This window comes from Coccinella septempunctata, chromosome 7 (assembly GCF_907165205.1).
Source record: "Coccinella septempunctata chromosome 7, icCocSept1.1, whole genome shotgun sequence".
Taxonomy (NCBI): Eukaryota; Metazoa; Arthropoda; class Insecta; order Coleoptera; family Coccinellidae; genus Coccinella; species Coccinella septempunctata.
Window position 1 is genome coordinate 1,269,441 of NC_058195.1, and position 13,724 is coordinate 1,283,164.

At 40.4% G+C, this 13,724-nt stretch overlaps 2 protein-coding genes across 13 annotated transcripts in view; one reads left to right on the forward strand and one right to left on the reverse strand.

Annotated features, from left to right (window-relative positions):
- LOC123317596 (dorsal root ganglia homeobox protein) overlaps positions 1–13,724 on the reverse strand; it is a 139,356-nt gene that overhangs the window by 77,999 nt on the left and 47,633 nt on the right. The gene's annotated exons all lie outside the window — the stretch shown is intronic.
- Positions 1–13,724, forward strand: part of LOC123317590 (cGMP-dependent protein kinase, isozyme 2 forms cD4/T1/T3A/T3B) — a 66,111-nt gene that overhangs the window by 6,987 nt on the left and 45,400 nt on the right. The gene's annotated exons all lie outside the window — the stretch shown is intronic.

Genomic DNA, 13,724 nt, shown 5'->3' on the forward strand with positions numbered 1-13,724 from the left:
TTCTTTACGCGATGAAAAGTTTCATCCAATTACAACCGGAACAGATCCCTTGAAATGCTTGAAGCAAGATCAAGTGGGCAGAGTATGATATCACGTTTACTCTCCCTGGACTATGCTGTCGTAACTTCTCAAAGACACAGAAGTGTTAGAACACGTGCTACAACGCCAGTTGAAGGCAGTTTTTCAAGTTTTTCCATGAGAAGCCACAGGTACTTCAATTTCCAGTGTCTCCATAAAGCCAATCATGGAAAATCTTGTTAGAAAAGCTACCCTCTTCTAAAAGACAACATGAATTCAATATCCTCAACTTCTGGGGAGTAGTTTATTTATAAGTAGAAGCCTCCACGAAATATGAATTATCTTCATGTTTCATTTATCCATAAATTTCTTGGTAAAAGTAAAATTTCGATTCTCAGAGAATCTTGAGAAATCAAGACGTCAATTAAACCCGATCCGACATCGCCAGAGAAGATCCCCATCCTCCTCGACGCTCTCCCGTTAAAACTGGTCCTTCGGGCCGGATCGGGCCGCAACGAACAATAAAAACCGTCGCGTTACCGAACTTATCCGAGTTAATCGGAGAGACAAAATCCAATTATCCGAATAAACGGGAAGAATTAATTGACAGGTCTTCGTTTCGCAGTTGAAATACTGCCGATTCTCCGTTTTTTCATCGGGTTTTTGAATTATTCATCCGGTGGTACGTGTAGGAGAAGTTGTTGTTTATCGTGCTCGCGCGGTCTGTTTGTATTGCGAACAATCGTATTTACGTCGATCCACAGGTATTGTTTCAAGGATGGGGATTAATTCATTATGAAAGTGGTGTTTTACACACGATAATGTGTATCTCTACTGAATGACATTCAAGTATTAACACACGGCGATAGTTTGACTGTTTCTTCTTGTGAAATCTATCGAAGTTAGGTAGTTCGACCAAAACACTGAATGCTAAGCTTAGACAAGCTGAGTTTAGGTGCCCAGAAAACATATTTGGGTCTGATTTACACTTTCAAAGGGCCCCAAATCTCAGGGCTTCATCAATACTGAATCCAGCCCTGCGTATACCTGCCATTCACCTCAAACTACGACAGCTCTACGCACTTTTCCATGCTGGAATGCTAAAACATTGAGCCTGTCGAAACGCAGTGTATTTTCTCCTCCTGCGCGGATTTAACACTCTGTACACGACATATTGTAAAATGCATCGTCGTATGTAAATTGTACAAACATGCACCGTGTTCAATTGGAGTCACGTAAAACGGAAGCGTTCAATTAACGACCAGGATTGCTCGTGAGCTCTATGAATGAGCAGGTCATTGAATTGGATCTAAGTTGCGTAAGGAACAGTTTCACTATCTGTATCATTGGTATGGTTCCAAGGCTCGTACTTTGATAGGGGGGCAAGTTTTTTGTGCTGATCTCGACAGTATCTTCTGTCACGATCTGTTGTTAATCTTTTCAATGACTAAAATAATTATTTGAAACTTTATTTGGGCTCTTGGCAAAACGCCACAATCAAGTTAAAATAATTATTGGAAATGAAAAATGATAGTTATGAGATTATTCCTCCTAACTCTTTTGGATACAATCTGTCTGTCCAAAATCATGAAGAGGTTTGTGAGTTTGTGTGTTTGTCAGAATCAATCTCTGGATCTATCAAACTGATTTTGAAACCTTGACCATTTCCTACTTCCACGCATATTTGAATAGTTGAATGCCCATTGGGGCAGCTTCCAGCAACGGTTAAATCCGTTTATAGGATCGTCACGACGCCAGTAATTAATCGGCAAGTCCCAGAGAAAGTACAATAACGCAAATACCTCCGTATATTTCCAACTTTCCCGGAATTCTCACCGACAAATTGTTCGTTAGGTAACCAACAATAATTGTAAGGCATCGCCTAATGCAACAGGACAATATAATGCTACACGGCGGTTATGAGGAATATAAATTGCAATCCTTTTAGAACGCCTTGAGCGTCGTGTACCAGCGTCCAGTTTTACGTTTTTGCTGAGCTGGAGAGATAAACTATATTAACGGCTTTGTTTATCAGGTTCGGAATTTAATGGGAACCAATTTCATCCGTTAATTGGTTCAGTTGGCATTTGAACCGTTTTGTACTAGGTATAGATAGATGATACTTTCTTTTTTTTTTGTATTGAGTATGGAACCTCCACGAAACAGATATTGGCTTCAATAAAATATACCCAAAACTCCGAAGAAGAAGTTACCCCTTCTTCGATATATCCAGAACTCAATATGTATCAAGTTTACACCGTTTTTTTTCTTTGAAAAATTGCGAATCAATTGTGAACGATACACCACGTTTTATTCCAAGTATCGTTCATCATCAGTCGCCAATTTTTTTTCAGCGGTCGGATAAAACGTCGTTACTACATGTACTCCGTTAATTATCACATATTGAATTTAATTAATGTTTATTGCACATACGCGCCAACCGAGATAGAGTCGTTAATCTAGTTTCGAGCGTTCCATTAGATTTGATGGAAATTCCTTTGTGGGATCGAGTGTAATGACGAGAATTTCGAATACAAATTCGATGGGTATTTTTACTTTTTTGCCTACAGTTTCTTGCTCAACCTTTGAATGGTAATTTTCTCCGCGATTTCATCGGTTTACGATCGAAACGCACTGAATAATAAGAGAAATTGTGGATGCAGGGCCAAACTTGTTAATATTTGATGAAAAATACTGATCGAGGGAGTTTCTCTTAAATTTCTGGGCTTTAAACGTTACAGTAGAATGATGATGGGATTATAATCCCGAAACCACTATGCAGTCACGATGAATCATTCTGGATTCTAGATTGCAGCTCGATTTGGATCATTTTCCACCAATTTCCAGATCAATTGAAAACCTTGTAGATTGTGTTTTTCTAGACCCCATTTCAGTCGGTGTTTTCTCTGATAAATCTCACTATCATCTCGATTCATAAATCGTTCAATCAATCGATCGGAATATTTTATTTTTCGTTGTATGTTTCCACTCAGTCGAGGACCTACACAGATCCAGACCAAGAACATCGAGATATATTAATTACATCGTGGAAATAACCGCGAACGACGCTCAACAGAATCGTTCGTTGAAAATAGACCGTACTAAAATAAATGATCTCTTCGAGAACAATCTGATAATCGCGCGTTTCTAGATAACTGCAATATGCGGGAGTCTCAAACGAAAATGCCGAAAGCTGCGAGAAATATCAACACTTTGAATAGGGAATACTCCTTTTGACGAAAATGATGTATTTTTTATGGAATATCTTTTAAACGTCACATTTCAACCATTTCAACCGTTTCCCAAAAAAAATTTTTTTAAGCACTTAAAAATGAAAAATAAAAAATGGGTATTTAAAATTTAAAGCGTTTCATGTGGATTGCACAAGTTGGCAACATCGACTGAAATATGCCTTGATAATAAAGGACAACAAATGCATTATCTTGATGAGATAGACAAAGATGGCTGTCAATGAAGTCTGCGACGAACGAGGAAGGTCGTAAAATTTTATGGGATTTTTATGGCCGGTTGTAGTTGAAGCTCGCCAGTAAGTAGGCGCCTGTGGATCAACAGCTGTTATTTTACAAACAAGCTGATCGGACATTGTTCTTTTCATTGTCTTGTATGCGCTGTTGCCAAATCGTAAACTCCGCACAAAGCGATTTAAATTTTAAAACCCCATATTTGAAGGATGATTTTGAATAGTTTCCGCGGTGAATTTGAAAAAATCATGAATGAAACTCATAATCATTCAGTTTAAACTTGCATATGCAGCGATAACCTAAATTGTACCCTTTGCCGAGGAAATCTCGTAGTTTATCAGGAAAATCTTCGTGAAGAACGGCAAGTCTCATAGTCAAGTCCCCTTTTAAAGCTTCCTTTAGTCTTACGGAAAATGACGCTGAAGGAAGCTTCAAGCATAAAGGGACTTTAAGTTTGATTATGAAGCTTGCCGTTAGGTTTATAGTGGTGTGATTTCTGGGAATCGCATTATGTTGCCATGGAAACGTTAGGAGATGATTGGCAGTTTTCTCAACGAGATTTATCCATTCGTTTTCTAGATAGTTGAACCTGTCTCGATGCCGATCATAAAATCCCAATCTTCCGATCATCAATCCAACCGAGATCGACGTAAATGAAATCGAATAATTGAAATTCTAATGTGATAGCTGCATCGATTCTTGTTCTATCTATAGACTTAACTGTCGGAATATACGTAACTTATTGCGATGCGATTTTCCAAGACCACGTTTCTCACGGTAGCCTATCGTTTCCAAGTTTCTTCAGCGACCTGCTGGTTCTCAAAGTTAGACCTAAAGATCTCCATATTTTCCTCCAATATCAACTTCTGGCTATCCCTATCTGAATCTCCAGATAAAATTACATGCCTTCCACGTCTAGACAGTCCAACTGGAGCCGATCTTCGTGAAAAGTGTTAAAATCCAGACAGACAGACGTCCGTCTCTCTCAAACGCAGCAGTTTTCGTGCAGTCATCGCAAAAAATGACGGAGCGGTGGCGAAATCTGCTCCCTCGCGCCGTAGCGACAAATCCAGATATTTTAATTGGTATAATTTGTAGCAGATCACCATCGGGACGTGTCCTCGTATAACTCATCCAGATCGACGGGTTCGGCGGCATTTTTTCCGGTTTTCCACCGTGGAGGACGCGTTGTTCTCGTGGTGGCGAAAGGAACGCCGTTTTTTTTTGGACGTTCGCGCCGTGGATTTCGAAGATCGTCCATTGTGGGATGTTTCGGATGTTCGGGCGTATCCCCGTTAATGGTTGAAAGTGCACGACGTTATTCGGCGTGATTGTATCATATCTTGGTGATTTATCTGTATAGGTGGTCGGCGGGAGTGGAATTTACGTAAGTGGCAGCTTTGAAGGCTGCTAAAACCGAAAACCGTCAAAAATCTCCCCTTCAAATATGCCAGTAGAAACATCTATGACCGTCATGCAATCTTTATGCTTCGTTTCCCCGAAAAAACGCGATAAAATCTTGAAAACTACGAAAACGAGACGTCACTGGTAATTTTCAATCGTGAACGCCCGGTTGAATGTTACGCACATGCCTTTTCGAAAGAGTAGTCAGTTGTCAGGGACGAATGGGAAAAGGAATACGCTTCAAGGCTGCAAAAACAGGAAAAACCGAAAACCGTCAAAAATCTCCGCTTCAAATATGCCCGCAGAAACATCTATGACCGTCATGCAATCTTTATGCTTCGTTTCCACGAACCACGAAAAAACGCGATAAAATCTTGAAAAATGCGAAAACGAGACGTCACTGGTAATTTTCAATCGTGAACGCCCGGTCGAATGTTACGCCCATGCTTTTTCGAAAGAGTAGTCAATTATCAGGGACAAATGCGCTCCACAATGGTTATTCCAATGACTAAGCGACACTAATGAATGAAAGTTACGACGGACCCTTTCTACGCGTTCCAAGAAAAACAGCTGCATTTTCGCCGACAAATTTCCGCCTAATCTGATACGTCTCCGTCTGCCAAGGAAATCAATCGTGGAGATTTTCCGCGAAAGTTTCGAAATAGAACCCCCCGAACACGTCAGAGTCATACCGTCGGAGTCAAGGACCCCGCATTCCCAGACAAATTTCGATGATTTCACACCGTTACGATCCGCTGCAGATATTACAGCTTAGGGGTGACAATATGCGCGAAAAACCAACAATTGGCGACCCCTAATCACGAAGAACAAAATCTTGACCAGTTGACACTTTTATCTCCTAAAACACCCCTAAAATACCTCAAAAACTCCTAAGAACGCTTCATAACCCCACCACGAGGTTCTCGGCTCTCTGGAACCATCTAACAGTTCGTTTCCTTCGAAATTATACCGTCTAGAACACTCTCGATAACTTCTCCTCTCCGAAACTTACGACCATCCATCGGAAACCCCCAATTGACCCCGTCCAAATACACTAAATCAGCGGAAGTCTGGTGAAAAATCGCGTACGACTCAATTTGGTCGGAGATGGTCGGCCGGATTGGAATGTTTGTCGAACATTAAAGTGTCAGATCTTATCCGACGGCCAAGTTATGAGTCGGGCGGGGAAGGTTCCTTTTAATTTGGGAAAACGTTCGTAAGGTGCCCGCCTCGGTAAGGTTAGCAAGACGTATGGGCCCGGTCAATTAGCGTTTTCCTTCTTCTCCAAGATCGCGCCGATAAGAGACGGTAGATTTTCGATGATCGAGGCCGAGGCACCTCAACTTTTGTAATACTGATGGTTGGGTCTTAAATACGAAGATTTTTCACCCTTCAAACGCCTACTCGGGCCGTAGTTCATAGGGATATCGTGGTTAGACGAAACCGACTCTAGAGCCACATCGTAAACGATCAAAAAGCCCCAAAAATTCGAGATTCTTTACGTTTACCAGACGCACATGTCAACAAATCGACGATCTCAAGATGCCTGACGTTTCTTACAATAGAAACGTCAGTTTGACAAAGTAAGGTTAGCGCCTATAACAGACAGAGACCATAGAGCGAAGAGTATTTTTTTTTTTTTTTTGGTGTAGCAGGGGGAAAATCTGCAAAACAGACGAACACACCCTCTGCTGAGGGGAACAGTGTGGGGATTCTCACTCTCTGAGCTCGAGACCCACTAAAAACCCTCAACTGCTTCTTCATAGGTTCCGGGCATTCTGCCTATTAACCAGTTGACTCTTATGGTTTCTGGACTCTCACACGATCATAGTCGTGTTGATAGTTGTATGCTGCCTATAGCTTTTATAGGTTAAGCTCTTCTTTGGTTACATTTGAATCCTTAACTGATCTCTCGGTCTTCGGTGGTAGGTTCTTGACCTTCCAGCTTCTTCCGTTGGATCGTAGTCGACTAATCTTCGTAGTTCCTCATTTGGATGTTGTTCGGCTTTGTCGAATATCCTTTCCGTCTTTCTCTTCATAAATTCTGTAACTGGTTCCCATTCCAAGTCCTTGTAGATTTGTTTGTTCCTAACAAACCAGGGTACGTCCATCGCCATTCTAAGGAGTTTATTCTCAGTGGCCTGTATTCTCTTGATGTGGGTCTTGGCTGCGAAGCCCCATGCCGCCGATCCATATGTGAGTTGTGGTCGCGCAATAGTTTTAATCATCGTCAACTTGATGTTCTTATTCATATGACTTCTTCTGCCTATGAGTGGATAAAGTTTACTCATTGCGGCTTTTGTTTTATCAACAGCACATTTGATGTGGTTTTTCCATGTAAGTCCTCTGTCAAGCTTCACTCCTAGGTATGTTGCTTCATTTTTCCATTCAACCTCTTCTCCATCAACTTCAAGGTTTTCTTCCATCCTCAATCTTCTCTTTTGCAGTAATATTGCTTGAGTCTTTCTTCCATTGACTTGGATTTTCCATTTGATGCACCATTTGAGTAATTCATCTATGGCTTCCTGCAGTCTCCGGTGCATGATCTCTGGGCGTCGATGTCTGAACGCTATTCCTGTGTCATCTGCGTACAAGGTGAGCATATTTCTAGCATTCTTCGGGATATCATAGACGTATATTACGTAAAGCAGAGGTCCAAGTACCGATCCTTGAGGCACTCCCGCTTCCAATTGTCTGGTTTGAGAGGTTTGAGAGCGAAGAGTAGTGTTTATGGCCTCGGTATTCACGAATTTCGTAGCCCACTAGTTCAACCAACCAAATAAAAGATGTTCTCCTCGTAACCAACAATCTGACCCTTTCGAATTCGGTCTACGTCCATCGATATTACCCGATGCGCCTCGTACGGAATATCATTATGTAAATTCCGAGATAAATAAATACTTCTGAACATATTTGCCGACCGCCTTATCTCCCACTTTATAATTCCGCGATTTGCATTTAACATACCGCTTTTAAGTACGTTCATTTGCTTGAATAACGGCTGTTACGAAGGGGGGAGGGGGTGGAGGCATCGTCGGATCGTCGGGAATTGCGGCCATCGAATTTCCCCTCGTTTTTTTAACGAATCGATATCGGCAGAGATAATTGCATACAAATTGGGAAATTTGGAACCGATCCCTCCGTATATCGACGCAGCGTCCGCCTCTTTATCAGCGTTACAGGTGAGGAAACGACTGTGAACGTTTAAGACTCTGCATATTTGGTGATACGCTTCAAGAATATCACGATGAATAACCTGGCGGCTAATGAGGGAGATTTTTAATCATCTGGTTTTGATATAGCAACTGAGAAAGCAACCGATAACCCTAAATGGACCCTACAGCTCATTAGATTTCAACAAAATTGGACCAAACCCAAAATGAACAAGTATCTAGACTGTTTTGTTATCAAGGTGGTTGTCAGAGTCGAGAAGATAGGAAATCCCTACCGTTCTCTATAGGAGAGCCGCCACTGGAGGACTTAACGCGAAGCGCTGCTGATTTATTTGAACCCGTGATTCCCAACAGGAGCAGTTTCATTTCAAATTCAATTGAAGCGTCCAATCAACTCGAACCGGGTAAAATTTAATGATAGCAACGTTATTCGACCGTGAACACATCTCCTGAGCATTTCGTATTAGGCGGAACGCTGGTAGAGAATAGATATACTACGCTAATAAACTCGTTTATACCCGTAGATCTCTGCCTCGATGTGAAGCCATTTCCCGTAGCTTGTATGCTTTATTTACTAATACATTGAGTGTTCGTTAGATGTCGCTCGGTTAATCGAAATAGATGTTTGAGGATTTTTTATTGTTTTCATTAGAGTCGATCTTCGAATGAAAGATAACATGCTGTTTCACATTTTCATTGGACAACACTGTATATGCAAATTATCCACTTCGATGTTTGGGCAGTGTGAATCTCAAGACTTGAATACGTATTCTCGTATTTAACACCTTTCCATTTGTTTTACCATTACGTCACTATGTAAACCCATAATCCTTCTCCTTTCCTCCTTTTTTTTTTTACACAGACCTCGATCTTAACTCCGGTGACAGAACCACAACCCGGTCACAAGATGAAAACATAAAGGCGAAACTTTAAAAGTCGTAATTCATCTCTCACGATATCAAAAAAAAAAAAAAAACGAAAAAAATTACCGTATCCGATACGATTTACAGAGTGGCATACACGCTATCAATTATCGTTTCGTTCCCTCGGATGTAACGTATCCCTTCACGGACGTCTTCTTGTAATTTACAACACCACCGGACTGCGGTCTCGTTTTATTTGCCAGTCACATTACGTACCAAAGTTCCGCGGTGGTCCGTGCCCGTAGATCCTTATCCGGACGGTCTTCGGACGTTGGAACATAGAATTCGACCGCCCTGGGGTGCGTTCCGTATGTTGATTTTGGACGATCCTATCTGAGATTCGCACGATGCTCGATCTCGCAGCGACGGGGTACTGCCTCCGGGTGACAGGCCGAAAGTTCGGTTCTTGGAATTCTGTGGTTTGGGCTGGGTTCGAGGAGACGGAACGCGAGGCGCCTCTGTGGTTTTACCAGACAAGAATTCTCGTCTTGATGACAAACTTCTTGTTTTATCTTGAGAAAAGGTCACGAAATTTAAAAAAATCTTTTATTGACGTTTTCTTGACATATCAAGAAGTGACAGCGACAGTGACACCTGTGATTCCTCTGTCCCTGTCGAATTTTTCATTGCGTTTCGCGCTAATACGACAATCTGGTGGTTCACTGATATTTATTTGTTTTCTGGCGAACTCAAAATGTTGAATTGCAATCTTTATACGATTTCGTTAAAGTGAAGTTATTATCACCAAGAAAATTTTGAAAAAAGCCTCAATAGGACATCGAAAATACTCGGCTAACTTTGAAATCTTTACACGCCACGTCACACAAGCGTGCATTGGCTTAACTATCATATAATCAGTCAGTGCAAGTTAAATAATAACAACGGTTTGGCACAAAAGTTGAAGTTATTTCAAATTATCTTCTTTATAACTTTACGTATTACTATTATCTATCGATACGCCACTGCTAATAGACCCAGTTCTGTCAATTCAACTTGACTTTGCCACCTTCTACGTCATCACCCGTCCAATCGGCTTTGAACTGAATTTTAACTTCTTTCCATACCTACTCTTGATTATCACAAAGTGGTGGTCTTATTTCACCATAAGTGACAACTCCTCAGGAAAAAAAACGTCTGCTGAGCCATTTGCCTCCGATTCTGACTCACAATATTCACTAACAAGCAATAGAGAGAAACGTAAGTTTTAGTAAAAATATAAAATGATCAGTGAAACTAAAGCGACTTCGACTAATGCAAGTGAAAATGATAAATCTGAATCTGAAACCGTAGATGCGAAAGCGGCAGTAAAAAAAAAGCAGCAGCATCCACCACTGCAAGGTAGTGGTAGGTACTAGTGGCAATACTGACAGAAAGAAATTCGGTTATTCTTTCGAAATTCAGGTGGACACAAGTATCAACGGCGAAACTAACAAATAAGCCAAAAAATTATGTTTCCATAAGCATAAAGAAAGTTCATGCAAATCTAGATTCCAAATAGAGTTTCAACAAAATTTTCCTTAATTTTTGTCAATTTAAATTTTTCTAGTAAAAAATGTGTGCAATAAATAGAAGAAGGTATTTCATGTTAGAATACGTTATCTTTTTCAAAAATAGACACGTTTCAGCGTATTCATGGTTAGAAAAGATATATCAACGGCGGGTTTCGTGAAATTTTGATTGTTCAATCAAAACTCTGGTTGTTCAATCAACAATTTGACAGTCACTCGTTTTCTGGAACGAAATCACTGTAACCTTTTCATTTCTGAATATATCGAGGACGCAGCAATTGAGAATACTTGAATGAACGTATGAACATCATAATTTGATGCGAGAATGATATTCTGAATGATCATGACTGAATTATCGATTGAAACCAAACTGACGTCTATTCGTCAATCAAGCGTTGATTCCCCGATCAAGCTTCATGAAACCCGGGGCAAGATTGTTCGTTTTCTTGACAAGAAATCTTGGTAAAACCTCTTGTCTTGTCTGGAAATTCTGAAGCAACTTTTCGCGAGACAGGGTTGTCAGCTTTAAGAGGTGATCATGCATGTTATGCTTCGGCGTTTTCCGAAGACAAACAGGCCGTTTCGAGTGCTATTTTACGTGCACCTACGTTTTACGAGCCATTCCGAAAACCGCGTCCTGCTGTAGGTCGCTTTTGAGTAACGCCCGGACCCCGCAATCTCGATTCACCTTGCGCGCAAATTCGGCCACCATTAAAAACCCGTAAAAGTGACATAATCCGCGGACGCTAATTGATAAAAACGGAGGGACCGCTTCTTATCGCCGTTGCCGAGAAATTTATTGAGGACGCCCCCGGAGGCGGGGGGCGGTCGGGTCCGGGGGCCCGGGAAATCGACCATATATCGCGGAATATCGTTCAAGGCGAAGACAAATCGGTTTCGATTATTACTATGTGTATTTTTTTCGCGCTACTCCCGATGGATATGGCCTCACGTTCTAAATGTCACGGTTGCGCGTTTTATTTTTTCGCGGATACTTATTCCGTATCTTTGGAATCTTATACGCGACAAAAATGATGTCGATCTGGTCAATATCCTTAGGTATACTTCATTCAATTTTATTTTAGCAGTCGGTTGTCCATGGAGATTTGACACATTTCACTCTGTATAGTACGAAAATGTGGGGTTATGAAGCTTGTCATAACATTTTTGGGTTTTAAATCAACGCTATGTTGCCCGTTCTACGTAAAAGTTTTTGTTATTACGTATTTTATCACAATGTCGAATCTCCTCGGAAAATATGTGACGAACATAATTGAAGTTTATACAAACTGTTTGAAGGCATACCAAATCCTGTTATTTGCATGGAAAATACAAGAGATCAGTATAATATCATAATATGCACCAGCTTGAGGAGAATTAATGTTCGTTATCTTCTTTGGCTTACATCATTTGTAGATTTCAAAAATATTAACTCGAAGATGAAATGCATATGATGCAGTGGTTGGGAATGGGTATCTCCCGAAGGAATTAACAGATAACTACAAGAATGTTAAATTCTTCAACAAAAATCATCGTGCAACAATATAAGTAAAAGGAATCAAAGGAAGTTTCAATAAAGATGAACTTTTGAACAAAACTTTCACATGAATAAACAAGTAACAGGGCAACTTGCGCGTATTTGTGGCTATTCATCCTAATACATTGATGTAATAATAATAATTATAGGTATTTATTAGTACCTTAAGACATTTACATTGTATAGGACAAGTCAAATGAAAAATAGAGAAATCCATTTTAGGGAACTTATTGTCCGATGACATTTATCGAAAATCCTGTAGTAAACTTTTCGCATTAATTCACTCAAACATAAAATTCCCAAATGCCACCACTTTTTCTCTCCCAATAGAAGGAAATTCTTTGTCATCTTCTTCATTCGCAATCTTTCTGATTGTGGAAATATCCAGCTGAAATATATGTCGTTTAGATTCAGATGAAACATTATAAATTCTCTTACATTGAATATGTTCGCTACCGTCTGACGTATTGTAGATTTTAGAATATCAGGGTGTAACTATTTGAATGAGTGGACCTGAATTCTAAATAGCACTTCTTGAAACCCTATCTTTTTTTCAATCACTTTCGGCATTTTCGTAATAAAAATTGATATTAGTTGTGGTAACGGCGTTATGACATTAACGACATTTCATGAGTGCCTAACTTCGTTCTAGTTAAAAAAAATTGAGAAAATTATTTCATGGCCAACCGACTGCTGAAATAAATTTGAATGAAGTATAGTTTTGTCGTATCTGCTACAGATTTCGAGAGAACAATTTTCAACGTTTCTCTCTCTTGATTGTAGGTATTTTTGGCCGACGCTGGGTAGAATATAAGTGATAGAGGAAAATAATCAAGTACAATTTTGTAAAGCTCGGAAAGTTCTATTGAAAAGTCCACGACGGCAAATATCTAACCTCTGAGGATAACCCACGATAACCAATTTTAACATTTTCAAAACAGTCCAAAATACTGTTCCATTCGGAGAGGGTTTTTGACCGTCATGAAATGAATTGATATGAAGGTGAATCTGACCCCTATCTGCGGCATTCATTCCCGATGAAAAATGTTCTTCACAGCATAGTTTATAACGACCGAATCCTCTGAATACATCCCTGCCGCCCCTCGAAAATATCGGGAACATCGCTACTGTTCTCGCTCGTGTCGGAAGGGTCTCGAACCGGGGCGTTTTGATATATAAGAGACGCGCGGTGGGCTCGAGAGGGGTTAGGTACATTACATGCTCATTAATTTGTTGGTGCAGATTATTATATTGTTTCGATTTCATTTTTGATAGTGAGGTTTGTTGATTTTCTGCTCATTTCCTTTCTTGAATTATTCTAATGATATCTCGGCTAGCGTTTTACTACGAAATATTATGCGAGCGTATCACTATGATCTTATGTCTCAATATCAATAATTTGATACTCTTCATTGATTCCTGGAAGAACGCAGGAGACGCGGAGGACCAAGTTAGCGGCCAACCGATCCCCCGGATTTAAATCCGTCAGATTTCGTTCAGTCATTCGTCCATCCTCAGACGAAGATCGGAGAGCGATTTATCAAGATTTACTACTCTCGATCCCGGCATAACTCGACCGATGTAAAACATCGAACCTTCATGTTTCATCGTACGGCGATCCCCGGTACGCAGTACATACCTCATATATATATACTTCTCCCGCGGCCCATTACAAATGC